Source organism: Sus scrofa, chromosome 13 (genome assembly GCF_054392235.1).
Source record: "Sus scrofa isolate SSC_HxYL_T2T_F1_AM1 chromosome 13, Sscrofa_HxYL_maternal_Yorkshire_Landrace_v2.0, whole genome shotgun sequence".
Classification (NCBI taxonomy): Eukaryota; Metazoa; Chordata; class Mammalia; order Artiodactyla; family Suidae; genus Sus; species Sus scrofa.
In genome coordinates this window covers 111,219,649-111,246,814 of record NC_139395.1, presented here as the reverse complement: position 1 = coordinate 111,246,814, position 27,166 = coordinate 111,219,649, and the positions used below count along the sequence as shown (strand labels likewise).

The window sequence follows — 27,166 nt, the reverse complement described above, 5'->3', positions numbered from 1 at the left end:
TTAAAAGAAAAGACAAAGGCATATTATAGAAAAATAACACAAGAAAACAAAACACACCAAATTTCAGATTCCTAATGAACTACTCAGACTAAAAAAAATGCTTTCTTCAATAATCAGATTCCTGGGGCTGGGGGAAAACAACACTAGAATTTAAAGTAAAAAGTAAAGAAAACTTTGTAAAATGACAAACGGTGTCTCTTCTACAATCTAGCTTTCATTAACTGATTCTGAAAATATTTACTTAGCATTGTGCCAGGTGGAAAATGGGTAGGGAAAAGCAATTAATCCTCTTCTCTCTTGTCCAATAGACTGAAAGAAATCTTTGATGCAAGGGCTCATGACTTCATCAAGAATGCATCGCAGGTACCCAGTACTGTGCCTGGCACAATGCACACAGTAGATGCTCCATTTCTGGGGGGGGGGGGGGGGGGGCTGAATTATTGAAGAAAAAGCACCTATTAATTGTTTAGTTCTGTGAGCCTTTATGGGTCAACAATGGCAACAAAACGAGAAAACCGAGTCCCCAGAAAAATTAATATGAAAGACCTAACTGGAGAAATTCATAAATCTACATGTGTAATAACTGCATAATGCTCAAACTGAGAAAAACTGAAAACAGTATATGACGAGGTTTCAGTGTACATGCTAAGTACAAAAGAAAAGGTAGAAAAGGAGAGTTTAGTGTGAGCTGGCATTGTTAGGGAAAGCTTCAGGAAGGAGGGACTTGACATAAGACATAAAATCAACTGGAAAGCAGCCAAGCCAGGCGGTATTATTCATCATTTGGTGCTCTTGCCTCAAGGCACAATTGGCACAGATTGTGGTATTCCCTCTCCACCACACCAAACCGGCCTGTGCCTTCCCCCACGCACGCACGCACGCACACACACACACACACACACAATAACCACTCCTATCACACCCAATCAAGGCAAAACAGAGACCCAGTTCATTTGTACGGGTGCAAACACACACGCTACAACTTTCCTATCTTTGCCCTCTGTCAAACTCGGAAATAAAACCACGGAAGGGGCAGAGAAGTGGAGGAGTGGCTGGAGTGGGGAAGTCACTAGAACCTAGTTCCTCAATTAGTTTGCATAACAGAAAAATAAAGATTGGAAGGACACTTCCTCCAGTTCCTGCCGTAGGCGCCCCACTGCTCCACCCTTCACCTCGTGATGCCCTCAGTTCTTGGGCACTCCCGGCCCCTCGCACGGTCCTGGGAAACCGCCTGCACCAAACTCAAGACTCCGCCGGGCGTAGAGCAAAGCCCGGATCCGAGCCTGGGTCCGAGCGACGCCTCCTGCTGGCTGCGACCGTTTGCGCAGCTCCGCGCCCCGGATCGCAGCAACTCCCCGCACCGCGGCCAATTCCGGGTGTTCCAAGCATCCAGCTCCCACCTGTCCCTCGGCGCCCCGCAAACCCTCGGGCTAGCTTCCTCCCACCCAACGAGCGACCCCTGCCCCTGCTGCCCTCCCTTCTAGAAGCCACTTGCGCCGCCTTCCACAGTGAATCTCTTTCCCTCCCGGAACAACCTTCCTGAAAAGATCGTCCTGTGGGCTCTGAGGACCGACCCGAGAAGAGCCGGGGAAACGCAGCAGCAGCAGGCACTTCTCGGGCTGGCGGGGAGGAAGGAGACGACTTCAAAGTTAATCTGAAAACAGCCTGCAAACTTCTGGGCTGTAGCCGGAACGCAGGTCCGCCGGAAGGCTCCCCTCAGCGGCCGTGCCCTCCCCTGCGATCTGCGCCTCAGAGAGCCGGGTCTGCCCCATGGGGGCGACCCACACAGACGCGCCCCCGAGCCGCCACAATTCAGTGGGAATGATGAGCCGCCAGCGCCCCCGACTAAACCTTTCGGTGTCTTACTTCGATTTATACACCTGCCAGAGGCCCGAAGTGACTAAGAAGTGTAGACCAATGCCATCCCGATATTGACGGGATCCGACTGAATTCGGTACAAAAAGGCACGGTTTAAACATCAATCACCCCCGGTCGGTGAAAGCCGGCAGCGAGGCCGGCGTCCCTTTCCGCACCCACCAACCCAGCTAGAGTCCCTCATCATCGGCCCCTCAAAGCCCACCCGGAGCCCTTTACCTGAACCGGCAGCCTGAGAGAACCGACCACAGGAGCCGAGTCAGCGCCTCAGGCTCGCGGGCAGTGTCAGCGCCAGGGGGTGGGTGCGGAGAACCGGCTCAGGCGTCTAGGGGTCGCAGGCCGGAGACACGGTGTGTGGCGCACGGGCCATTCCGCGGCCGGGAGCGCAAAAAGCCGCGACTGCACTCCCGATCCAGCTCGTTCGCCTGTCACCTCGAGCTCTGCTTTAAAGTGGCTTCCGGTCGCCTCCTCTCAGCAGCCCCGTCGCGGGGGCGGAGCCTGAGCAGCAGGGGGGTGGGGTGGAGTGAGAGGACGGGGAGCTCAGTGGGTGCCGGGAAGGAGGCCCGCCCCTCGTGCGCGTGCGCGCTCACTCTCGGGAGGCGCGCCGAGATGTATGTGCGTGCGGCGGCGCGTGCTCCCTGGAGGGGGCGTGTCCTTTGGCCGCTGGAGGGGTCGGAAGGGTCTGCGCCTACAAGCCTGTAGAATTGCTCAGTTGTGAGGAGGGGAGGTGTGCCCTGTGTGGGGCGGGCTCCACCTGCCTGCGGACAGATGGAGGGTCACTTTGTTTGGAAGAAACCCAGGCGACCGAAGGAGGATGTGAAACGGAACAACCCGTTTCTGTGAGGCTGGCTTTGTTTATTTGCCTCCGCAGCAGTGGCCTCCTGCCCCGGTTGCCCCAGACCCGGAGAGGAAGCAATCGGCTGTTACCACCGCTGTGGCCAGACGGGGTCGCCCGCCCTATTCCGGATGGGCAGGCTTCGCTGCACACCCGGACTGGCGTTTGCCAGACCAGGTTGCAGGCATTCCAGTTTCACAGGAAATATTCGCTAGTATTGCAAACCCCTAGCTTTGGGGTTTTGACAATAAAAGAGGTTATGTGTGTGTTTTAAAGCCCGCAAACACCTTAGTGACTTGTTTCTTCATTCAGCAAATATTTCTCAAGTGCCTATTGCATGCCTGGGCTGTTCTGGTGGCTTACCTACACTTAGAGAGCCTTGATCAGCCCAGATACTATGTCTTCATGGAGCTTACAGAGCACCATGTACTCACCTCTAAAATATACACCGCATGTGATTTTGCCATGTTTTCTGAATTTTAAAATGCCCTGGATGATGAGTCCACCTATTGATTAGTTTTTTAGAGGTGGAGGAAGAAGTACCACGTTAAATTCATTTAATTACTGTACGTGGGCGCGCGGGGCGGGGGGGGGGGGGGGGAGAAAGAAAGCCCTTGTCAAAATCAAAGAAAATTAATCACGGCTGTATCCCCAACAGCTGTCTGAGAAGGGAACATCTCCCAAAGAGATACTCCCTTCCTGTGGCCTGAAATCTAAAGTGACTTAATTCCATAACTTGGGAGCCATTCTGGGTTGAAAAAGCCAGTTCTTATCCTACAAACATGGAAGCCTGTAAAAAATAAAAAGTGATGGTAATAAATATTATTGTTCCAAGCCTTTCTTAAACTGTTCTAAACCAAACTGGGTGATGCACTAGCAAACAATATATTAGGGGAAGTATCCTCCCAGCAGGCTTATTTTAAGTGGCATCAATGCAGGGTCTAGACACTAAAGTGAGAATGAAATGGACAGTATTCAGGGACCACTAATTAAAAGGCAAGAATTTCCAGGCTTTAAAAATTGTATTGAGGCAAAATCTTGGACTGTGCCTACTCATAGATGGAATTTCCTAGAAGCAAGTATCTGAGTTTCAAATCTATCATTTTACTGTTTACTTTCTATTTGTGTCATTTGTTCTTTCATACCTTCTTTTGGAGTATTTTAAATTCTATTCTCTCTCAATAATTAGTTATTTGTTGTACATTCTTTATTCTTTTCGTAGTGTTTTAGTTAGTTATTGCTGTTCACAAATGACTCCAAAACTTATGACTTAAAACAGCAACTCTTATGTGCTTATGATTCTGGATTGTCTGGCTCAGGAATTAGGGCATAGTTCAGGGAGTTTACCTCTGCTCCATGATGTCTATAGTCTCAATTGGGGTGGCTCACTTGGTGGAGCCTGGTTCAAGCGGGGCCATATATCTTGGTTCTCTCTTCTGGCTCTTGGCTGAGTTCCCTGGTTTTTCTCTACATGACTTCTTCATGTGGCTAATTTGGGCTTCCTCACAGCATGGAATCCTCTCAAGGATTCCAAGAGGGAGCATCTCAAAAGGATAAGTCTCAATGTGCATCATTTGCTTTTAATAATGTGTTATTGTGACTTGTTAAAGCAAGTCACAGGACCAGGCTCAGAGTCTATGTGGGAGGGGGCTGCTTAAGGCCAGGAATATTTGGAGATGCTTAGATTAAGAGCAGATCATCTTAGTCCAACCAATGATTAATAATTGAAAGTTATGCCCAGGGTGTAGCCCTTTGGAATTCCAACTTTTTTGTTCTCCACTCCCTAATTACTCCCTTTTGAGGCAATTGAGAACTCTAGCAAGTTCTCAACCTCTCTAATACTGGACTGTCAGATGGCACTAAGATTCCAGACTCACCACTCTTGGATCTAGGCTCTTCTGACTGCCTAAATTTTATTTTATTTTGTTTTATTTATTTATTTATTTATTTTGTCTTTTTTTTTTTTTTTTTTTTTTGCCATTTCTTGGGCCGCTCCTACGGCATATGGAGGTCCCCAGGCTAGGGGTCCAATCGGAACCAGCCTATGCCAGAGCCACGGCAATGCAGGATCTGAGCCGTGTCTGCAACCTACACCACAGCTCATGGCAACGCCAGATCCTTAACCCACTGAGCAAGGCCAGGGATCGAACATGCAACCTCATGGATCTTAGTCGGATTCGTTAACCACTGAGCCACGATGGGAACTCCTGACTGCCTAAATTTTACTGGCCCAGGCAATGAGTCCTTCACAATGTCTGCCTGCATGTGACCCCTGGAATATAATGGAGTAGTAGGATCTTCCTACATAATAGAATCAGGAACTGACAGATTAATACATTTCCCTAGATACTGTGCACTTATGGGTGACCATAGGACATATAGCTCTAGATGTACAGGGAAGATTTATAAAAAAGAATTATTTTCTTAATATAGAGATATCCCAATTCATGTCTTCCTTTTTTCCCTTTCCTTGTAGAATATTAACATGAAGATGAGCCACATGATAAAAATGAAAGTGAACATGATGTGGAAAACATGAAGATGGAATCCATAAGCTAAGGATCCTGGAACAGAAAGATAGGAGAAGTCTAAGTCATTTGTGATATCTTAAGGCTGCTGCAGTAGTCCTAGAGTGGCTAACCCTGGACTTAGTGTTAAGTCTGAAAAATAAATCCCAATTTGGTTAAACTGTTTTCTGTTATGTGCAGCTAAACATGTTCTTGGCTAATACATAAACTACCATAAGTTATCATCTAACCATCTTACCATATGCGAGCTCTACCAATTAGACAGCAGCAGCATGACTTAGTATGTCAGAAATATAAGAGCTGTCACAAAGCATTTTATCAAGCCCTATAGTATTTCCTGCCAATTCTAGATATGCCAAACTATATGATTAAGAAATACATATTTCTTAAAAAATAGAAAGTAAAGAGAATAAGATTACTTATAGTTGAAACTTCTCAAATGCCATTTTACCATTTTGCTATAGTTATGCTTTCATGTTTTATTCAAAGGTTTTTCTCTATCATTATAACATTAGTGTGTATTCACATTTTACCTAACATTGTATTATAAGCAGCTTTCCATGTTAACACAGTCTGTTAAATAGCTGTTCAGTATTCTAAATATCTCTAAAAAGTTTTGAAACAGGAGGAAAGGGGGCAAGTCACAACCCGTGAAGGGTGATTTAGCCCTTGAGAATACAACAAAAATTGATTAGATCCAACTAGGCCCAAGATGGTGGAATATTCAACTTTCAGTAGACCTTGAGTCTCATTATGTACTCATTGTAATATATTAACATACTAAGGTGCCATGACAGTTCCGAGGCTAACCATAAAAGGATACAAGTGGGCAGTGGCCCAATTCCTGCCCCTTTTCCAAAATAGTTTGAATAATCCTCTCACGCATTAGCCTATGAAATTACCCAAACCATAAAATCACCACCACATATTTCAGGGCCTCTTCCCTTCTGAGATGGCCCACATGCTGTCTCTTGTTCTCAATAAATCTACTTCTTACCTATCACTTTGCCTCTTGCTGAATTCCTTCGTTGCTGAGACATAAAGAACCTAAATTTCAGTAAGTCCTGAGACCAAGTGTGTGATTTTTATTAAAAAACAGTGGGTTCATAAATACAGAACAAACAAAAAAAACAAAACAATGGGTTCATTCCCAGTCTGGGTTTTGGCCAGTTTCATTCCCAGTCTGGGTTTTGGCCGGTGGGTTCAAGTCCCAATCTGAGGTGTATGGTTTCAGTTTTACTTAACTGGTTCCTTGTCACTGAACTTCATTCACCTCAAAAAAAAAAAAAAAAAAAAAGCACTTATCTACTACATTTAAGTCACTGGATTAAATATTATAAGCACATGTACATGAATAAGTGGATCCTCTTCAAACACTCTTCTAAACTACGAAAGAAGCATACATACAACATATATGGCATATGCACACTTTCTATATAAGGCCCTAAGCCATTTAATTTTTTTTAAATATGCTTATAGGATTGACATATCCTAATTTACTTTTCATGTATCCCTTTTATTGCTAACTTCTGTTATCCTTGACTACTGCGTTAGCTTTAGCTTGACTGATCTGTTTAGTATGTAGTACTTCCAATGAACAACTCTTTCATGTAAAGCTGACTTAGAATTGCAAGTGACTCAAGATCTCCTGTTTGCATTTGTATTAACAAAATGCATGCTACAAAGTATTAATATCTCTTTCTTGCTTTCTGTTTGCACAATTATTAGTAACAGTTAATTCCCCAACATCCTTCTTGTGGAAAGATAATAATTTCTGATTACCACACCAAGAAGGAAACGGTGACTAGCCTGACTCTGAGAGCACAATGAAAGACCTGAGATTTGAAAAGAGAGGCCTTGGCTCTCAGCAATGTGTTCTGAAATTATGGTGAACACAGCTAATTTGCATAAATGGCAGGTTGACAATTTCTTATCTGCAAGTGCTAAGTCCAAGCTATAATTTTTTCTGTGTATAAGGACGACTTACTCTCTAACTCAAAGTGCATGTGTGTAATACATTCAAAGTGAAAGACAAGCCAAACTTACTATGCAACTGAATTACTAATGTTTTTAAACATATAAAATCTATTATTATAAATTTTCCTGATGTTGTTACTAATAGGCCAAATCCAGGAATTTATCTAAAGAGAGATTTCCTATTTTCCTGAGAGGCAGTCATGCTTTCTTGGATTCTAGAGTAAAAAAGATTTTAGCTAAAATTTATTCACCTCAAGTGGGTCTTAAACATGGTATGGGTGGGAGAAGATTGGAAAAATGCTTCTAGAGAATATGTCACAGCAACTGAAAGTACAGAATTTCTTTCTTTCCTTCCTTTTTCTTTTCTTTCTTCCTTCCTTTCTTTTCTTTCCTCCCTTCCTTCTTTCTTTCCTTTTTCTCTCTTTTCTTTCTTCCTTTCTTTTCTCTTTCTTTATTTCTTTTCTCTTTCTTCCTTTCTTTTTTTCTCATTCTTCATTTTTGGCTGCCCCATGGCATATGGAACTCCCAGGTCAGGGATCAGATATGAGCCACAGTCTCAACCTAAGTTGCAACTGCATCAATATCGGATCCTTAACCCACTGTGCTAGGCCAGGGATTGAACCTGTGTCCCAGAGCTTCCAAGATGCCGCCGATCCCATTATACCACAGTGGGAGCTCCAAAAGTAGAGAATTTCATCAGCATGAATGAAGGGTGAATTGATTCAAAGCTCAGAGGTAGGTTGGTTTCAAGCTGGATATGAACATACTTTGATAAATGTAAACTTAAGATTCATATTTTCATAAAGTGATAGAATATTCACTTTGCAGACACTTTCCAAGTTTTAAAAGTATTTCTCATTTATAATCTCCTTTTTCTTGAAATTTCTTTTCTCCACCTCTGATTGAGGCAACAATGTACCTCTGTCTGGGGAAGGTGAGGGTACTAGGCTTTGTGGAAAATGATACAGATAAAATATGAATAGGATGTATTCTAAAATGCTTCTGGCAGATCACAAACTATTCTGTTTATCCAAGATTTGCATTTGTAAACTCCCTAATCATCGGGGCTGATGATCAAACCCTGGCTACAGCAATGACAATGCTGAGTCCTTAACCAAGAGGCCACCAGGGAACTCCCTGGACTGTTACCTTCACAGGATCCATGACAGCCAAGTATGCTCTTTAATCCCTTTCATTACTGCATAATTCACACAGCACATAATCAAAGTGCTGTCTTATCTAACTGATTTTGGTCTATATGAAATGTTTCCTTCAGAGAAGTCCCCCATTTTTTCCAGGCCATTCATTCAGTTTATTCAATTTACATTCATTGGGTGTGTATGTGCCAAGCACTACTCATGCAATGATGATTAATCCCTACTCTCTGTCAGCTGTTTCTGAACTGACCATCCAGATCACCTGGGAAAGTTTGCTGTAGATTCCCCAGCCCTACCCTGGACCTCTGAATCAAAATCTCAGAAGGCAGATGATTCTGTAATTTGAAAATGTTCTAGGTACTGCCGCTTTATCAGTTCATTGTCTTTTTAAACACTCTGGGTGGGTAGGTGGGGGTGCTGTGAGGGAAAGGAGACCTGGAGGGTCAAAGAAGAGAACAAAAACTATACTATAGTGTGGTGAATGCTGTAATAGAGTTTTACCCGTAAAGTGCTAAGACTATATAGTGATGGAGAATTAAGCCTAACTATATAGTCAGAGGAGAGTTACCAGATTTCTTGAAGTATTTAGAATTATTATTCTTTAGAATGGTAAGCAACTCAGTTGTTTCTACTTGGAATAGATCCAAATTTAACACAGGAAAAAAAAGTTTACTTTTTTAAAAAGTGAATTCCCAAGTAATTAAAGATGATCTTGAAAATTGTATGCAGAGACAGTCTGAGTTAACAGCATTTTTACTGTGTGAATTTATCCTAAGGCTATAATTAGGGTATATGCACAGTTTTGGTTACAAAGCTATTCCCTGCAGCAAATAAATTATGTCCAAGTACTCATTTTCATCAAGTCCCAGAATCAGTTCTCCATGGATAGTTTCGCTGTCCCCACTTTTTATAGTGTCATAAGACATTTTGGGACCATAAATAGTTTCCACTTTTGCTATTCAGGCTCTTCAAAGTCAATACTCCATCTCTATTGTAAAGACTTTTTCCTGTGACAAAACCAGAATTTAGGAATTTAATTCATCAGTATCCCTGGTCAGCAACATTGGGCGGGATCAACTACAGAGCATAAATTTTAATGCTGATGTCCAAACTCAGTATGGTGATTTTGGCAGATTGGACATCCTAGCCAGTCACTGAGGAGAAATGATTCTGAAGCCTACCTGCCTTTCACCTCTGACTCCTCTAGGCATATAGTTCCTAGACCATAGGTTTTCAACCTGGCCTGTCCATGAGAATCACTTGAGTCACTTACTTTTTATGTATGTATACAGACACACTGTGTGTCTCTACACAAGACCAATCAAATCTGAATCTCTCGGGTGGGTCTTGTGCATTGAGTATAGATTGTGTCTTGAACAACTGCAGTGAAAACGCCAGATCCCTAACCCACTGTGCCACAAGAGAACTCTGAGCATTTCAAGTAGATGGAAAATCATCTGAGGTAGAGGCAAGCTTGGCAGGTTAGGAAAAAAAAAATCACAGAGGCCGATTTGATTGGAGAGGAATAAAGAAAAGGAAGTTCTGCTGAAGAGGTGGCCAGAGGCCAGATCTCATACTTTTCAGGCCCATGGTAAGGACTTCGGATTCCACCTTGAGACAGAAATTTATATAATTTACATTTTGAAAGGATAATTCTGGCTGCTGGGTATAGGAGAGCCCTCTAGGGTGGGAAGAGTGAAAGCACGAAGATCACTTATTAGTGTGTAGGCGAGAGATTATGGTGACTTGGAGCACTGTGGTAACTGTGGCAGTGGTGAGATGTGGTTAGATTCTGGATGCATGATGAGGGTAGAGCTGAGAGTTGGGTGTAGGATGTGAGAGAAAATGAAGAGCAGGCTGATCCCTGAGCAATTAGGAGAATGGAATTGTCATTTATTGAGATGGTGAAGACTGTGGGACACAGGCTTTTGGAGGCATAGGGAAACAAGAGTGTAGTTTTGGACATGTTAAGATTGAGATATATTAGCTATCCAAGAGGAGATGGTTAATAAGCAGTCAAATAATGAACACTAGACTTTAGGGGGAGAGTTGGGACTGCTTGCTGTTGTGTTTAGGAACATCGCCATTTCTAAACCTCCATGGTGAACACATGGATACCTCCATTTGACACAAAGGTTAATTAGGAGGGCCTAAATGTGTGTCTTTTAAGAAGAGTACTAGGCTGCATTCTGCCTTTGCAGAGGAGGGAGCTTAATTTCACAAAGCCTGAAAGTGAGGTGTTGTCCAGTGGTATCTACTCATTTCATATTTCTGAAGCTGAGGCAAACTGTGTCCCTATAAACCTAAGCTAACCCACAGTTCTAAAGACCTAACTGTCAATGAAGAACCTCATTTGGAGACACTGACTGAATAAGAAATTAATGAGTCTAAAGAACAGTTCACATTTGTATGTTCTATGGGTTTAGAGAAAGAAAAACAGCAAGTCCAATTCAAGCCTATTGCAGTGTGAAAATAAACAACTGAGATGCAAACTATTGTATTTGAAGTGGATAAGCAATGAGACCCTGCTGTACAGAACAAGGAACTACATCTAGTCACTTATGATGGAACATGATGGAGAGTAATGTGAGAAAAAGAGTGTGTATATATATGTGTGACTGAGTCACTTTGTTGTACAGTAGAAATTGACAGAACACAGTAAACCAACTGTAATAGAAAAAATAAAAATTATTTAAAAATAAAATAGTGCAAGAATTGTTATTTTTTAAATATTTATGGATTTTGGAAGTATAAAATTTTATGTTTGGTCAGATTTTTTTTTTTTATTTATCTAGGTGAAGTTATTTTCTTTATAAAGGACTGTAATATCCTGATTTGTATTATTATCAGATATATTCTTAGTTGCTATCGTGAATGAATTTTTGCTTTACATTTTGTTTTGTCATAGCTTTGGTTTAGTTGTTACTATGCAATTAAACTATGACTATTTGGACATCAATAAATAAATAAACAAACAATTGGTATTGTCAAATACAAGTTTCTGGTAATGTAAGCCTAAGTCTGGTTTTAAAACAAAAACCTATAGTATCAATTAAAGTTCCGATTATTTATTGACTTTTTGCCTACAAACTTAAAAAAAAAAGCAGCTTTTATTTTCAAATGCAAAACAGATGGAAATTTATGGGGAAATCTATATTAAACAAAAGAAAAATTTGCAATATTATTTGCTGTATTATTTTGACTTCATCACCTGCCTGAGACTCTGACTTTTATTTTTCACTTTCTGAAGAATTAATTGAATTGGAAATCAATTTTGGGTCTGAACTGGCTTTTTCTCAATGGTCAGTGTGTTTACACTGAAACCAAGGAAACCTTTGGTTTTAAAGTTTTGTAAAGTCACCAAAAGAAATGTTTCTTTGGTTAAAAATAATGTTCTATGGACATGAAATCATTGTGACCATAAGAGAAATGGAAACCGAAACTGTTTTTTTGAATCAGACTTCAAAGCCAGGAAATTTTAACTGCATCAACAAAACCCTACTTTTGAACCTGCTGGGAAAAATAAGTGGGCTAATTGTATAAATAAGTGACCCGGAAAAGGACTTGTTGATTGACAACTATTTTTATTCATTCTTCTATTTTATTGAATGTCTACCACAAGTAGTTACTGAGCATGCAATGGTGAACAAAACAGACATGATCCCTGCAGTCATACAGGATATGCAAGGTGATAGATATTACTTGAATAACCACTCAAATCAACATAAGATTACAAACTTTGACTACATGCTTTGAAGAACTGCAGAGTGTCAAGACTGAGATCTCTGGTGAGCCAGGGAAGTGCCCCTTGATGAAGAAACATTTGACTGATCTCTGATGATTAACTAGCTCAGAAAGAGAGTGGTCAGGAGATGGGAACTGCAAGTGCAAAGATGGAGTTGTGAAAGTGTGGCATGCAGAAAAGAGCAAGTGGGTCAAGCGAGTTTAAAAAAAAAAAAAAGCAAGAGTTCCCATCCTGGAGCAGTGGTTAATGAATCCGACTAGGAACCAAGAGGTTGCAGTTTCATTCCCTGCCCTTGCTCTGTGGGTTAATGATCCAGCGTTGCTGTGAGCTGTGGTGTAGGTTGCAGACGCCACTCCGATCCCGCGTTGCTGTGGCTCTGGCATAAGCTGGCAGCTACAGCTCCAATTAGACCCCTAGCCTGGGAACCTCCATATGCCACGGGAGCGGCCCAAGAAATGGCAAAAAGACAAAAAAAAAAAAAAAGCAGGTGAGAGGGAGAGTAGCTGGAGAGGATTTAAGGATATAGACCTTCAGGCCTAATTAAGAATTGTGAAGAAGAATAGGCAGTCACTGAAGTGTTGTAATTAGAAAAATGATGTGACCATACTTTATTTTCAAAAGTCAACTCTGGGGTCAGGAGAACTTCCACTTCCAGTAATGGATTAGGTAATTCAAGCTAACATTCTTACCCAGAAAAAACACAGAAGTTGGGAAAAAATTTTTAAAATAACTCACTCCAAGAACATGAAGAATCAAGGTAATAAGATCTAAGAGAATAAAACTCAGAGGTGAACAGAACATTTCAAGTCACTTCTAAAGAGGTGACTGAAAAGCTGAATAGAATTTTTGACAGACTAGCAGCCATAGGGGTATAAAAATTGAAGTTTGGGGAAGGTCAAGGGGAGTGACACCAGACTTTGGGTTGGAACCCAAAGGACTACATTGGGAGTAAGAATAAACCAGAAATAGACAAGCCCTCTCAGCTTCAAATCCTCTCAGGTTCTCCAATTGGATTAAAATGATCTAGGGTTGCTAGTGCCCTTAACTTCTTGCCAGAAGCAAATGTAAATCCTCCTTGGAGAAAGAAACTATTTTTACAATTTTCCAAATGCAATATCTGGCACTCAATTAAAAGCAACCAGATAAGCATTCCAAACTAATGGGATAAATCAAGGGACACAGAAGCCAGATTAAAGGTCTTTGACTGCCCAAAACAGTACAATTTAAATGATGGCAATTCATTATAATATATTGAATAAAAAAGAATCCATGAGTCAATTAAGAAACTCAAAAAAAAAAAAAGTAAGGGGGAATGGTGCAAGAGAGGAGGGAGAGCTCCTCTTTATAGAAGAATGTAAGGTAATAAATGCAGATGGACTGATAGGATTAGAAAATCATCAGTGGATGTTAACACCAGTGACTGAAAAGTTGGGGAAAAAAATTCACAGAGTCTCCAAAATATCTCCTTGTACATTATTCATTAATAACAAAAGAAATAATTTTTTTTTTTTTTTGCCTTTTTCTAGGGCCACACCTGCGGCATATGGAGGTTCCCAGGCTAGGGGTCTAATCAGAGCTGTAGCCGCCGGCCTATGCCAGAGCCATAGCAATGCGGGATCTGAGCCGTGTCTGCAACCTACACCACAGCTCACAGCAATGCTGGATCCTTAACCCACTGAGCAAAGCCAGGGAATGAACCCGCAACCTCATGGTTCCTAGTCAGATTCGTTAACTACTGAGCCACAACGGGAACTCCAAAAGAAATAATTTGACATTCAGAATCTCACACACCACCTTAACCCAATGATCAAACTGAAATGACTACTAACAGACATTATATACCTTCTGATATGATGAACAAAAGAGGACAAACCATCATCTATGCAGTATTCTTACCAAATGTGTGTGTGTGTGTATATATATATACATATATATATGTGTGTATATATATATATATTGAATTCGGCAATCATTCATTAAAGTTTGATTACAGGTAAGGTGTGTTAGCAGTTGCGGAAGAATTAGACTTTGTCTAATTTGTCTTCCTTGAATTCAAGTTTATAAACTAGTTTGAGAGATAAGCTGAGATAGGAAGGAAGGGGGCAGGACACACTATTCAAAGAATGACTTAACCATTAAGAACAGGATGCCATGAAAATCGGTTAGAACCTACCAGGCCCAAGATGGTGGAAAAGGCAACTTCCAATAGACCTTGAGCCTTATTATGTGCTTGTTGTAATATATCAGCATGCTAAGCAACATGTCCATAGGCACCGCGACAGTTCCAAGGCCAACCATGAGAGGACAAAAAGTGGATGGTGCCCCAACTCCTGGAAATCCTGCCCCTTCTCCAAGATAGTTAGAATATCCTTCCCACTCATTAGCCTATGAAATTACCCAGTCCATAAAAATTAACCACTCTCATACCTAGAACTGCTCTGGCTTTTGGTATAGCCCCCCTTCTGCCTATGAATGTGTACCTTCCAAGGCCACTCTCACTTTCCAAGATGACCCCATTGATCATTCCAAGATGATCCCATGCCCTGAGGCTCTTGCTTTCTGAGATGGCCCACACACTGTCTATGGAGTGTGTATCTCTCTCAGTAAATCTGCTTTCACTGTACTATGGCTCATTCTTGAATTCTTTCCTGTAGGAAGCCAAGGTCCCTCACTTGACGGCCTGTCCCAGGGACTCAGGTGGGCCTCATCTCATCATCCTGTGCCCCATTTTTCCCTATAACAAAGCCATCCATGAAAATTATTATTATAAGAATTATTTTGTTTGCCAAAACTAAAATGATAACACAAAGATTTTTTTTTTTTTTCAAATGCCCACTGGATCATCCAAGACTCTAGCATTCTCCTATAGGAACTCATCAATAAAAAGAGTTATCAGTCTGAAAGCAGTGTTTCAATGAAGACAGAGTTTGATGTGGAAATCTATAATTTTGCCCATTAAGCTATATAGCAATTTAATTTAACAAAAAAAGATTTTATTATGCCCTGGGAAGTGATTGGGCACTGAGCGTACATCTGCACAGAGTTTGCTAAAAGATAGTCCTTTCTTGGGAGATGTGTCTTTTTAAATTGATGTAGTCATTTAAATTTGAGTATAAGAGTTTTCAATATTTTGAGGGTAGATTTTGATTGGGATAGAGAATGTGCAGGCCTTTGAGCACACAAGGGGTAAAAAGATGGACTCCTCTAGAAACAATAGAATAAAGGAAATGGGTAACAGCCTTTTAGTCATTCTTAAGAATGTGTGGGAGGGCTGAGGAAGTTAGTTGTAGAGTAGTTTGGTTTTGTTTTTTGGAGAGAAGAGAATTGGTTGGTTACTTGTACGTTAGTTGGTTAAAGAGAGAGAAAGGAATAAAAAGGAGATAAGGACATTATGGAAATTTCACCATAGCTACTTGGGCCCTGGTTGGGAAGAGGGAGTAGACCAGGTGGAGGAAACTAGTTCTAGAACATAAAAGTCTAAATCTAAGCATGAGAGAACAATCAAACTAAATAGTGGGACATTCTACAGAACCCATTAAAGAATGCAAATATCATGAGAGGAAAAAAATAAATAAAAGTAGTAGAACTATTCCAGGTTAAAGGAAACTAAAAGCTATGTCTGATCTTTATATCAATATTGGATATTAAAAATGCTATGAAAGACATTACTTACACAGTTGGAGAAATTTGAATACATATTTAAAATTAGATGTGATATCAATGCTAAATTTCTTGAGTGATGAGAGGTATTGTGATTACATAAAAGAATGTTCCTGTTATTTCATTATTATTATTATTATTATTATTATTATTATTATTATTACTATTGTTTTGGCAGCGCCCATGGCATGAGGAAGTTCCCAGGACTGGGATAGAATCCACATCACAGTTGTGACAAGGCTGAACCAGGGAACTCCAGAATGTCCTTATTCTTTTTTTCCCTCTCCTTTTTAGGGCAACACCTGTGGCATATGGAAGCTCCCAGCTGTTGTCAAATCAGAGCTGCAGCTGCCACCCTATGCCACAGCCACAGAAACATCAGATCTGAGCTGCATCTGTAACCTAAGCCACAGCTTGTGGCAATGCCAGGGATTGAATCCACATCCTCACAGAGACAACTGTTGGGTCCTTAATCAAATGAGCCACAACAGAAACTCCCAGAATGTTCCTATTCTTAAGAAATAGAGAGACAGGTTGAAATACTTAAGGGGTAAAGCATTATGATATCTATACAGTACTTTCAAATGGCTCAGGTCAAAAAAAAAAAAAATGTATGCACATATGCAGTCCTCACTTTTCAAGGTGGTGCAGGGACTCAAAAATGACCACATAAAGTGAAACTGTGCAAAATTATTTTAAATAATCATTGGGGAAAATTACCACTGTTCCATGACCTTTAAACAGTTTTGTGAAAATGCTATAAATTCTTATGGTCAGCTATAAATGTAGGAAAATGAAAAACTAGTAAAACTAATTTTTATTTAGTACACTGTAATTTAAAACATTAGAAACATTGAGGATGAAAATATTTTATTTATTTGTAAAAAACTTAAAATAATTTGGACAGTTTATCTGATCATATAACTATATTCTCTCTATGCCTTTACAAATTGTCATACTCCTTTGTAAGTTTGAATCAGCTTACATTCTTTTATCACTTACAGTTACAATGTTGTAAAATATCTCCAAAAGTTCCTTTAATGTGAAATTTTTGCCAATATCACTCCCACTGGGACATTGTCAACCTTTTCATCACAACTACTTTCCTATTGCAACCATTAATCTTGACAGGTTTGCCTTCATTCAGTTCCTCTGAATGCATATCTAGGGTGTTTCTAATAGTGACAATGTCAATGTTCCCAGTGGTGTCTTCTATAACTGCATTTGATTTAAATTTCACTTTTGGCATTATCACTTTTACTTTCTTTTTGGCACTTTCATTTTACGGGTCAATATTCATTTTTATAAAATATCATGTAAGCTTTTCACTGAGAGACAAGGAGGCAACCCAACTGCATGCTTTGCTGTCTGTGAATGAACTGAATAACAGGAGTGCAGTGACCAATCTGACAGATTCTGAAAGAAGTGTCATGATTGACCACTGTCACAGATCATTATGGACATCTGTTAATTAGTAGCTATTTGAAGACTGAAACTCTGGCAGTGAAGTTTGTACTTTACGCAGTTATAGTTAGTGTGCCACGGTAACTGAAATTTGAATTATGTCATGTGTAACTGCTGTGTGTGTGTATGTGTACATGCCTAGCTATGTATGCAAGTCTCAATAAAGGGTATATAGGTGCCCACTGCACTATTCTTAAGCTTTTATGTACATTTTGAATTTATTATAACATAAGCTGGAGCAGAATGGGGGAGGAACCTGGTCATGAGGAGACAAGACAACAAAATAGAAAACCTATAGAGAAACAACAGACCACAAAAGCAGAGAATAGAAAAGGTTGTGGAACGAGACTGCCTGGGTTTGAATCTTACTTTACCTATCAGCTGCACGATCTTGGGCAAGTTATACAACCTCTCTGAAGCTATTTCCTGCTTAAAAAAAAGAGGGAGAGACAGAGATAAAAGTACAATCTACAGGGAATTCTCACGTGATGCAGTGGGTTAAGAATCCAAATACAACTACAGCAGCTTGGGTTGAGGCCAAGGCAGAGTTCAATCCCTGGCCTAGCACAGTGGGTTAAAGTATCCAGCATTGCTGCAGCTGCGCTATATGTCACAGTTGCGGCTTGGATTCAAACCCTGGCTGGGGAACCTACTTATTCAGTGAATGTAGCCATTTAAAAAAAAAAAAAGAAGTACAGCCCACTTCATAGAGTAATATGATGATTAAACAAGTTGAATATATCAAGATTTAGGACAATAGAGGTACACAGTAACTACTTTATAAGTGTAAGATATTACAGGTTTGTTAAGCTAGGGGATCCTTTAATATGTTTAGATACTGACAGGAATCCAGATTGGAGAAGGGATAATTAATGGTGTTTGGTTCCTAAGAAGGTGGAAGAGGAGGAGATGCAAAGAAAAAAACTGAGGCATTGGTCTTGGACCAAAGGAAGAACATCTCTAATAGGAAAAGAGAATAGGATGGTGCAGATGTCGGCTGGGTGGTAAATCTGCTAGGGAGAAGGTGTTACAATATAATGACTTCTATATTCTCCAAGAAATAAAAGATGAGGTTTTTTCTGAGAGTGAGCAGCAAGGTAGGGGATTAGAGGTTGAGTAGAGTGGAGAAGACTTGAAATGGCCCTTGAAGAGAGCAAGAGAGCCAGCTGGCCAAAGAACTGTAACAGAATTGTTGGCAGTGTTGAGGGCTCAGAGCTAATGACCTTAAAAGCATAATCATATCAACTTGCCCTTTTGCATTTCTAAATTGTGGTACACAACTGCCTGGGTGCAGGTATGGAAGATGTGAGCTGTTGAGTTCATCCAGGACTGAGGCTTTCCCAGGTTAATGTGAGGAAAATATAAGGAGACAAAGGGATTTATGGTATGATTAAGGCAAGAGTATTACCAAAAGTAGGGACCATGAAATCTAAGCTGGGCTGGAGGGAGGGGGGATAAGGCTAGTGGTGAAAGTAAACAGGGAAAATGGTCCCTTAAGATCAAGGAATGGTCCTTGTGAGAATTTTTTAACAAACAAACTAGCTATTTCCTAAATTAGAGAGCAGCATTCTGTGTAAACAGGATGTTCTGTTGGGGCTCTTTCTGTTTTAGTTTTGGCTGAAGCCATAAAGACTGAGAAGAAAACAATAGGTGCTATAATGATGGGCTATGACACCTATGCAGGACTGGTAAAGAGGGATCAGACTAGTTCTCTGACCTTTAATCCACCCAGCTGAAGTGTGTTTAATCATTAGAATTGAAAAACTGAGGGACAAGTTTTCTCTGGAGAATTGTTGGTGATACCTTGACTTTTTCTTCCTCTCTCTCCAAGGTAAAGGGAATTGTTCTATTCTCTTTTTAAACCAAGTGAGATACTTTAAGGAAACAACTTGAAGAGCTTCAAATGTGCCTCCTGAGGTTTGAAAAGTCTAAGTGAAGCTCTGACCAAATGGGACGGTGCGGGTGGAGGAAGTCTGCATTAGAAGCAAGCTGCACATCTCCCAGCAGTGGGGCAGGAGTGGGTGAGTATTTCTACTGGGCCACATGTGGGCCTGTGAGAAGATCCAGTCTGGAGCTATCTCATATTTCAAGACTGCCTGAAGGGAGTGGCCACCAGATGGCCAGGGGCTGAAGAAGGAATTGTAGGAAGCCAGTAGGAGGCAAGGGACATTGCTTTCCCACATTAGTGAAATAATGCTGACAAGGTCCAGAGTGTTGGCTGTGGGAGGGGCTGACTCTGACGGAGTGGGGTGGAAGGTCACTGAGGGTGAAGAGGTCAAGATATGAAGGATCTGGTGTTGTCTGAGTCATCTTTGAGGATGACGGCATATCTACCACGTTGGCAAAGGTTGGGGTAGAGAGACTGCAAGCCACATGCCAGTGGTTCTGAAACTCTAGGAGCCATTGAAGATACAAAGACAGTCTTGTTGAAGTAGGACAGGGCTTGGACTTCTGTTTATTTTTACCAAGTTCCCAGGTGATCAGGAATATACAACAGGGTTTGAGAACCACTGCCCAATATTTAGTGGAAAGAATAGAAGACTGTTTGGTATATACAAATATATACCAGAAGAAAGGAAGAGAGGGTAGTTTAACCAATTAACAGGGGCCCCTGGAAGCAATTTTTTGTTATAAGAGGGTAGGGAAGGATTAGTCTGGAAACAATAATGGGGACAACTAGCCTTCTAACCCATTATCCCCGATTATCGCTTTTTTCCCTCCTTCCCTCCCCCTTCCTTTCTATGAAAATTCCTATGAAAATGAGTGTAATGGGCTGAATTATGTCTCCTCAAAAAAAGATAAGTCGAAGTCCATATCCTTAGTCCTTTAGGCTGTAAACTTAATTGGAAATAGAGTCACGAAAATTTAGAAATAGATGTAATTAGTTAGGATGAAATCACACTGGAGTAGGGAGGGTCCTAATCCAATACAATTGGTGTCCTTAAAAGATGGCAGCCACAGGCACACACAGAATGCCACACAATGATGAAGGCAGAGACTAGAGTTCACAGCTGTAAACCAACAAACACCAAAGGTTGCTGGGCAACACCAGAAGCTAGAAAGAAGCAAAGGCGACTTTTCCTGCAGGCTTCATAAGAAGGCATGACCCGGCTGACACCTTGATTTTGGGCTCCTAGTCTTCAAAACTGCGAGACAATAATACATTTTTGCTGTTTTAAGCCACGCATTTGTGGTACTTAGTTATGGCAGTCCTAGGAAACTAACACAATAACTAATCAATGAGATAATTCTTTCTTGAGATATTATAAATCATCTCTATTATATTCTGCCCATACTGTGTCTCTGTGTCTCTGTTCCCTTTGCACTGATCTTATAGTTTCTCTCAGGACACTGAGAAACCATGGGTAAAGCAATTGATGTCCTAAGAACAAGGAAAAGTTCACTGCTTGACATGCTTGGCTGAAATACAATACACTTTGTGTTCCTGATGGAATAGTCAGCCCCCACACTGGCTTCTGCATTTATTATTGACAAATGAGTCAGCTCATATAAGACAAGTAGCTCATTTAAGTAGGTGTATGTTAAAGTTATTTTGAAAAAAAGGAAAAGCAGCCTGTAAAATATACCTATACGCTACTCTCACAAGAAAGCATTCCCATGAGGAATCTTAAAACAGTCCTCATCAACATGCTGAGAAAACTTCTCAGCAGGCACACAAAATGGGTTCCACTTCCAAAAAGTCCTCCCACCTCCTCTAATTTTCATAGCCAGTCTCTTCTTTTCAATACTGAAAGAAATTCCTGGGCCACAGAATGGCTCAAGAGACCACACTAACTGACCCCAGGAAAGATTAAGGTCCTGATTTACCTAGCAAAGGCTACAGAAACCAAGCAGAAGTAAGGTACCACTTAGAGCAGGAACAGTGAGCCAGCATGCCTCATTCAGCTTCCTCCAACCTTCCACAGTCGCTATGAAGGTGTACCACTGCCTCTGACATGTTGGATTAAGATGTATCTTGTGGCCCAGAAACGCTACTTCTAGAAATTTAGCTTACAGGAAAGAAACCAAAGGGCCATAGAAAGGATTAAGGTGGTTTGTAGATTCCAGAGAGAGGATGGAGTCAGTGGTTGCTAGCTGAGGTGAGTAGTTCAAGTATTATGTCCAGAAGAGAGGTTAGATGCCAAGTTTCCTCTTTTACATCAGGACCTTGAATGAGGAGCTGGGCTGTGTTAAAAGCACTTGGGCCGGAGATCCCTGTCCCAGCTCTGGCATCACACACATGTTTCCAAAGTGCTCTCTGAGGTCCTACTCCGACCTTCTGTAAGATGTCTATACCCGGATACTCTGCAGCTACCTGAAGCTCAGCATGCCTAAAACTTGGTTCATCTCAGGCCCATCTCCCTTCCTTGAATCTGCCTCCTCCTCTGTAATTTCCTTTTTAACATACTCTCTTAATCTCCCAAAGGGTTGTCTGCTTGTACTGTCTCTGTCATGCTGTCCAAACTAGCTGGTTAAGGCCTCCCATGACCTTGGTGTTGTTCAATCATTCTCTCACACTCACTCCTGAGCAGCTTCAAGCTGCACACTTCTCAGCTGACCTTGTTCCTCTCTTGACCTCAGGTATGGTACACATCCTCATTTCCTTTCTACTTCCTCTCCCTATTCCTTCTCTATCTTCTTCCACCCTCCTCTTCCATCTCTAAAATGTGGGGTTTTGCTAACAAATCTTTAAATACCCTAATATATGGTGATCAACCATAAAGCCAGTAAACTCCAGACTTGTAAACATAATTACTAACTTGCCATCTCTCTCGCTCGATATGTCTCGGGCATCTCAAATATAACACAGCCCCAAACTTGATTCTCTTTAAAAATCTCCCAGCTCAACTTGTTCTCCCCCAGTCTTACCAACTCAGTAAATGCATTCAACTTCATGCAGTTGTGCAAGCCAGAAACCTCTCCTTTCCCCTCATCTCCTACATCTAAGCCATCTGTAACCCCCATGTATCTCAAACATACTTTTCTTTATTCCTCTTCTACCACTCTGGTCTAAGCCAATACCTGGCTTCTATGCTGATATCTATGATAATCTTCTCACCACCCTCAGCCCAAACACAATTTCTTCACCCAAATAATCAGAAAGTCACATTTTAAGAGCTTCTTACTATGACTTGCAAGGTCATGCATGATTTGGCTTTTGCTAGCCTCTCCAAACTCATCTTGTTCTATCCTCTCCTTTGCCCACAGAGCTCAAATCTCTTGTCCCTTCAGTTCCTGGGACCAGCCCAGTTCTTTCCCTCTTTAGAGCTTTTGCATAAACTGTTCCCTTTTCCTTGAACACTCTCTTCCTACTCCTTTTATGTGTATTCCCTCTGCCGAATTACACTTGACATTAGGTACAGTCATTGACACATGGTATGCTTTCAGTAAGTATTTGCTGAATGAGGGCAACCAGTGAATCTGACTAGATAATTCTACCAACAATCTATTGGTCAATGAGTAGGACAAGGGGAAACTACTTACTCTGTGCCTGTTAGAAAAACAGAATGATACCTAAGACTGGTGCTTCTTTTCCTTAAGGAGCCTAAAATCTCATTGGACAGGTGAGGAAGTAACTAAAATATTGAAAGAACAGTTGTTAGCTAGCATGAAACACTTTATTATTTTTTTTCTTTTTGGGGGGCTCCGAGGCATGCAGAGTTCTGGGGCCAGGGATCAGATCCTAGCCACGGCTGTGGCCTAAGCTGCAGCTGCAGCAACACTGAATCCCTAACCCACTGTGCCAGGCCAGGAGATCAAACCTGAGTCCCAGTGCTCCCAAGACGCCACCAATCCCATTGTGCCACAACAGGAACTCCAATTTAGCATGAGACGCTTTAAATTCTTTCCAAAAAAGATAGGGTATAAATCATAAATAAATAATAAATACTCACTAAAGCAGCAGCAGTATAGAAAGATGACTAATCGCCAAATGATTAGCATGGACTTGTGGTTCCCAACATTTTCATCACCAAGTATTTGTTTTACTATGCTTTGCCCACAGGGCCTCATATTAAAAAAAAAAAAAAAAAAAAAGATTGAAGTAAACAAACATTTATCAATGTGTAATAATTTGCTTTTCCATTTTAATAATATGTAATCCCTTAATTGGATATATATAACCCCTAATAGGAGCACTTAATCAGCATGCTATAAAAATGCAAAGCAAAAGTAGAGCAGAATAGCTTTTATTATTGACTGAATTTTCACTGGCCTTTTTGAAATATTTGAAATATCTTGCAAACTTCCTTCAGGTATTTCATTCAATGCTTTAGCCTATGTATTTTGTAAAGAAAATAACATGTGTTATATCTTTTTTTTTCTTCATAAAAGTTTCCCTATGCTCTATGAGGATTAGTTACTAACTGTAAAGTGAATCAGATACTTTCATGGAGAGAAACTCATCATTGTGGCATTTTGATAAGAAGGTAATCAAGATTTAGATAGTCTACTAAACTGAAAATATGTAGCAGATGGCAGAGCATTGCTCTAGGTCATGGCAGTCTCATCACAGAATCTAACACACCTCTTCTTTTTTTTCAGCAGTTGCCGTGAAGTGATAGAGAGAGAAATGGAGAAGTTAATAAAACTTTCCTTTTTAATGGAACTATTGGGTATCTTTTAATTCTGTCTTTATGATAGAAAGTAACACTACTTACTAGTCAAAACTAATTTGACCACTAAAACTATTTTTCTTCTGTACTTGTTATGTAATTTTAATCATTTTAGACACCAGGAGTTCTTAAGTAATTCCCACGAAAGGGAGGAAGAGCATGTAAGTATTTCATATTCGTAAAATGAACACTTATTCATGTGCTTTAAAGGTGTCTAAAATAAGCTAATCGTATTTTTCAGGCTGTCATTTGGAGACCGTTTCCTAAAAACTGACCACATCAACCAAATCAATGTGACCATAAAGGTGCTCAAAATAATGGAGCAAATCATGTTATGAAAGTTCTAAAGAAGAGGAACATTAATCATAAAATTATTGAGCAACTTAACACTGGAACTCAAGATATTTCAATTCATAATTTTGCTAACAGGTGCTGATTCTTGCATATTTTTATAGCTTTTGTGTGGGAAGCAAGCTGTAGTTTAGTTGGTGGAAGTTATCTTACTAGACAAGTGCTTGATAGATCAACCTTTTTGTTCTTTATGTACCCTATGGTGGATCCAAATTTGTCAAGATTTTCACAAACATCCCCCTAAGACCTTAAAGGACTCTATAAATGAACATTTTCCTCCACATTTTAGCCACAGACAAAACAACTATAGTGACTCTCCTGTATGTAGCCTCTGCCCAGCTTGAATCCAATGTTATAGGTTCTTTTTTATTAGATACTTAGAAGCTTTTTCTTTTATTGTGGTAATATACATAACATAAAATATGCCATTTTAACCAAGTAATTCAGTGGCTTTACCTATACTCACAATGCTGTACAACCATTACCACTATCTATTTCCAAAAAATTTTCACTATTCTAAAAAGAAATTCTCATCAGTAGGTATATTTTATTCAACATGTTGAGTAATTGCTTATTTATTAAATTAATAAGTCATCCACTAAAAAATATTTACCAAGTACCCAGCATGTTTATCATCCCATGCTTGATACTGGACATGAACAACAGATGAAGAACAAAAGTGAACAATGGAGGGAGTGACTCATTTTTGAATATTTATGCCTTTCTGTGGATGCTCACGTGACCAAGGAAAATATCAGTGGTAACATTAATACTTGCTATCTGATCTAAGAGCTTTATGTACATTAATTCACAATAATTCTACAAGGTAGGTACTGTTATTATCATCCTGATGCTACAGAAGATGAAATCGAGGCAAAGGGAAATTAAATAACTTGACCAAAGTTACATCGCGGCTAAGAGTTGGAACTTAGTTTCCAACCCACGCTGATAGGTTCAATGTGTGTGCCCATAAAGTACTGCCTGTAACTTTTCTAAAAAATAATTTTTATTAAGGTATAACTTCCGTAAATAAAATGTACCCAATTTAAGTTACTGCTTAATGAGTTTAAGCAAGTTAACATGACCATGCTACAACCACAATCAAGAAATAACACATTTTCATCACCCTAAAATGTTTCCTTCTGCTGTCCATCCTTTCTAGACCAACAACCCCTAGTCTTAGGCAACCACTAGTGTGTTTTCTGTGACTAGATTTTTTCTTTCTAGAATTTCTTATGAATAGAATCATATGGTATGTACTCCTTTATGTCTAGTTTCTTTTGCTCAGCATACTCTGAGATCATTGACACTGCATGCGTTAGTAGTTTCTTTTAATAGTAACTAGTCCACTGTATAGATAGTCCATAATTTATCATTTCATCAGTCCATCAACAGATATTTGCAGCTTTGACTACTAGGAGTAAATCTGCTGCAAACATTCTTGTATAGATAGATACCCATGCATATTTTCATTTGTCTTGGATAATAGCTTATGAATGGCATTGGTGGATTATATGGTAAGTGTATGTTTAACTTTTTAAGAAATTTCCCAATTATTTTTCAAAGCAGTTGTAGCATTTTCTGCTTCCACCAGCAATGTTTGACAGCTCTGGTTGCTCAACATCCTTGCCAAGAGTTGGTATTTTTGGTCTTTTTAATTTTAGCTTTTCTAATGGATGTGTTGTAGTGACTCATTGTGGTTTTACTTTGCACTTCGCTGAAAGCTAATGATATGAAGCATCTTTTCATGTGTTTACTGGCCATTCATATATCTGCCTTTGTGAAGTTCAAATCATTTGCTCCATGTTTTATTGGATTGTTTTATCTCCATAGTACTGAGATATATGAGGACTTTATATATTCTGGATACTAGTCTTTTGTCTAATGTATATTTTGCAGATATTTTTCATGCTTGTGGGATGTCTGTGTGATTTTTATCTAAGAGTAGAGGTTTTTCATTTTGATAAAGTTCAACTTGTTAAAAAAATCATTTGCCCTTATCTTTAAGAAATCTTCGCATATCCTAACTTCAGAAAGATTTTTTTCCATGTTTCTTCATTCAGTTTTACAATTATGTATGATGTTAGTTGCAGACTTTTACAGATGTCTTAGCTCAGGTTTATGAAGTTTTTTTCTACTCCTGATTTGCTGAGAGATTTTGTCATAAATGAAACACTTATCAAATGCTTTTTCTGTATCTCTTAAGATGATCATATTGTATTTTCCTTTATTTTGTTAATATGGGAAATTATATTAATTTTTGTATTTGAAATCAATCTTATTTTCCTGAGCTAAGACTCATTAGATTATAATAGTCTCATTTTAATACTGCTGGATTCAATTTACTAATGTTTTGCTAAGGATCTTAATATACACATTCATGAAAGATATTGGTAGTGGCCTTTTTTTCTAATGTTTTAACAAGTTTTGATATCAGTAATGCTGGCCTCATAAAATGAATTGGGAAATAGGCCCCCTTCCACTATTTTGTGAGGGAGTTTATGAAGAATCGATATTATTTTTCTTTAAATGTTTGATGAAATTTACCCATAAAGCTATTCAGGTCTACAGTTAGGCCCAGATTAGGGCCTAACTTCAGTATTTTAAATGGGTATTAGGAATTCATTTTCTTTAAAAGATATGAGGCTAAGCAGGTTTTCTACTTCTTCTCAAATAAATGATGATCTTGTCCTTTAAAAAATTTGTTCATTTAAGTTGTCAGATTTATTGACAAATGTGTTCATATTACTTTATTACACTTTTGATATTTACAGAATCTGTGGTCACCTCCCCTCTTTGGTTTCTAATCTTTGGTGTCTTCTTTCCTCTTTTCTACTGATTTTATTAATCTTATCCCAAAACCAGCTTTGGGTTTAATTGATTCCATTAATTTCTTCTCTTATTCTTATTATGAGTGTCTTTCTGCTTACTTTGTTTTAAATCCTTTTCTTTTTGTAGCT

The 27,166-nt window shown here is 39.8% G+C and overlaps 1 protein-coding gene and 1 long non-coding RNA gene across 2 annotated transcripts in view; one reads left to right on the top strand and one right to left on the bottom strand.

The window, feature by feature from the left end:
- TIPARP (TCDD inducible poly(ADP-ribose) polymerase) overlaps positions 1-2,322 on the bottom strand; it is a 28,470-nt gene extending 26,148 nt beyond the window's left edge. Inside the window, exon 1 of the mRNA XM_005669945.4 lies at positions 2,095-2,322. The gene's annotated coding sequence lies outside the window, so the exon portion shown is untranslated. The remainder of the gene's footprint in view (positions 1-2,094) is intronic.
- Positions 2,323-18,526: 16,204 nt separating this feature from the next.
- On the top strand, positions 18,527-26,907 carry LOC146397553 (uncharacterized). Its single transcript, XR_014824232.1, has 3 exons — positions 18,527-18,625; positions 19,073-19,262; positions 24,097-26,907. It is a non-coding gene; the product is annotated as an uncharacterized LOC146397553 (long non-coding RNA).
- Positions 26,908-27,166: the final 259 nt, after the last annotated feature.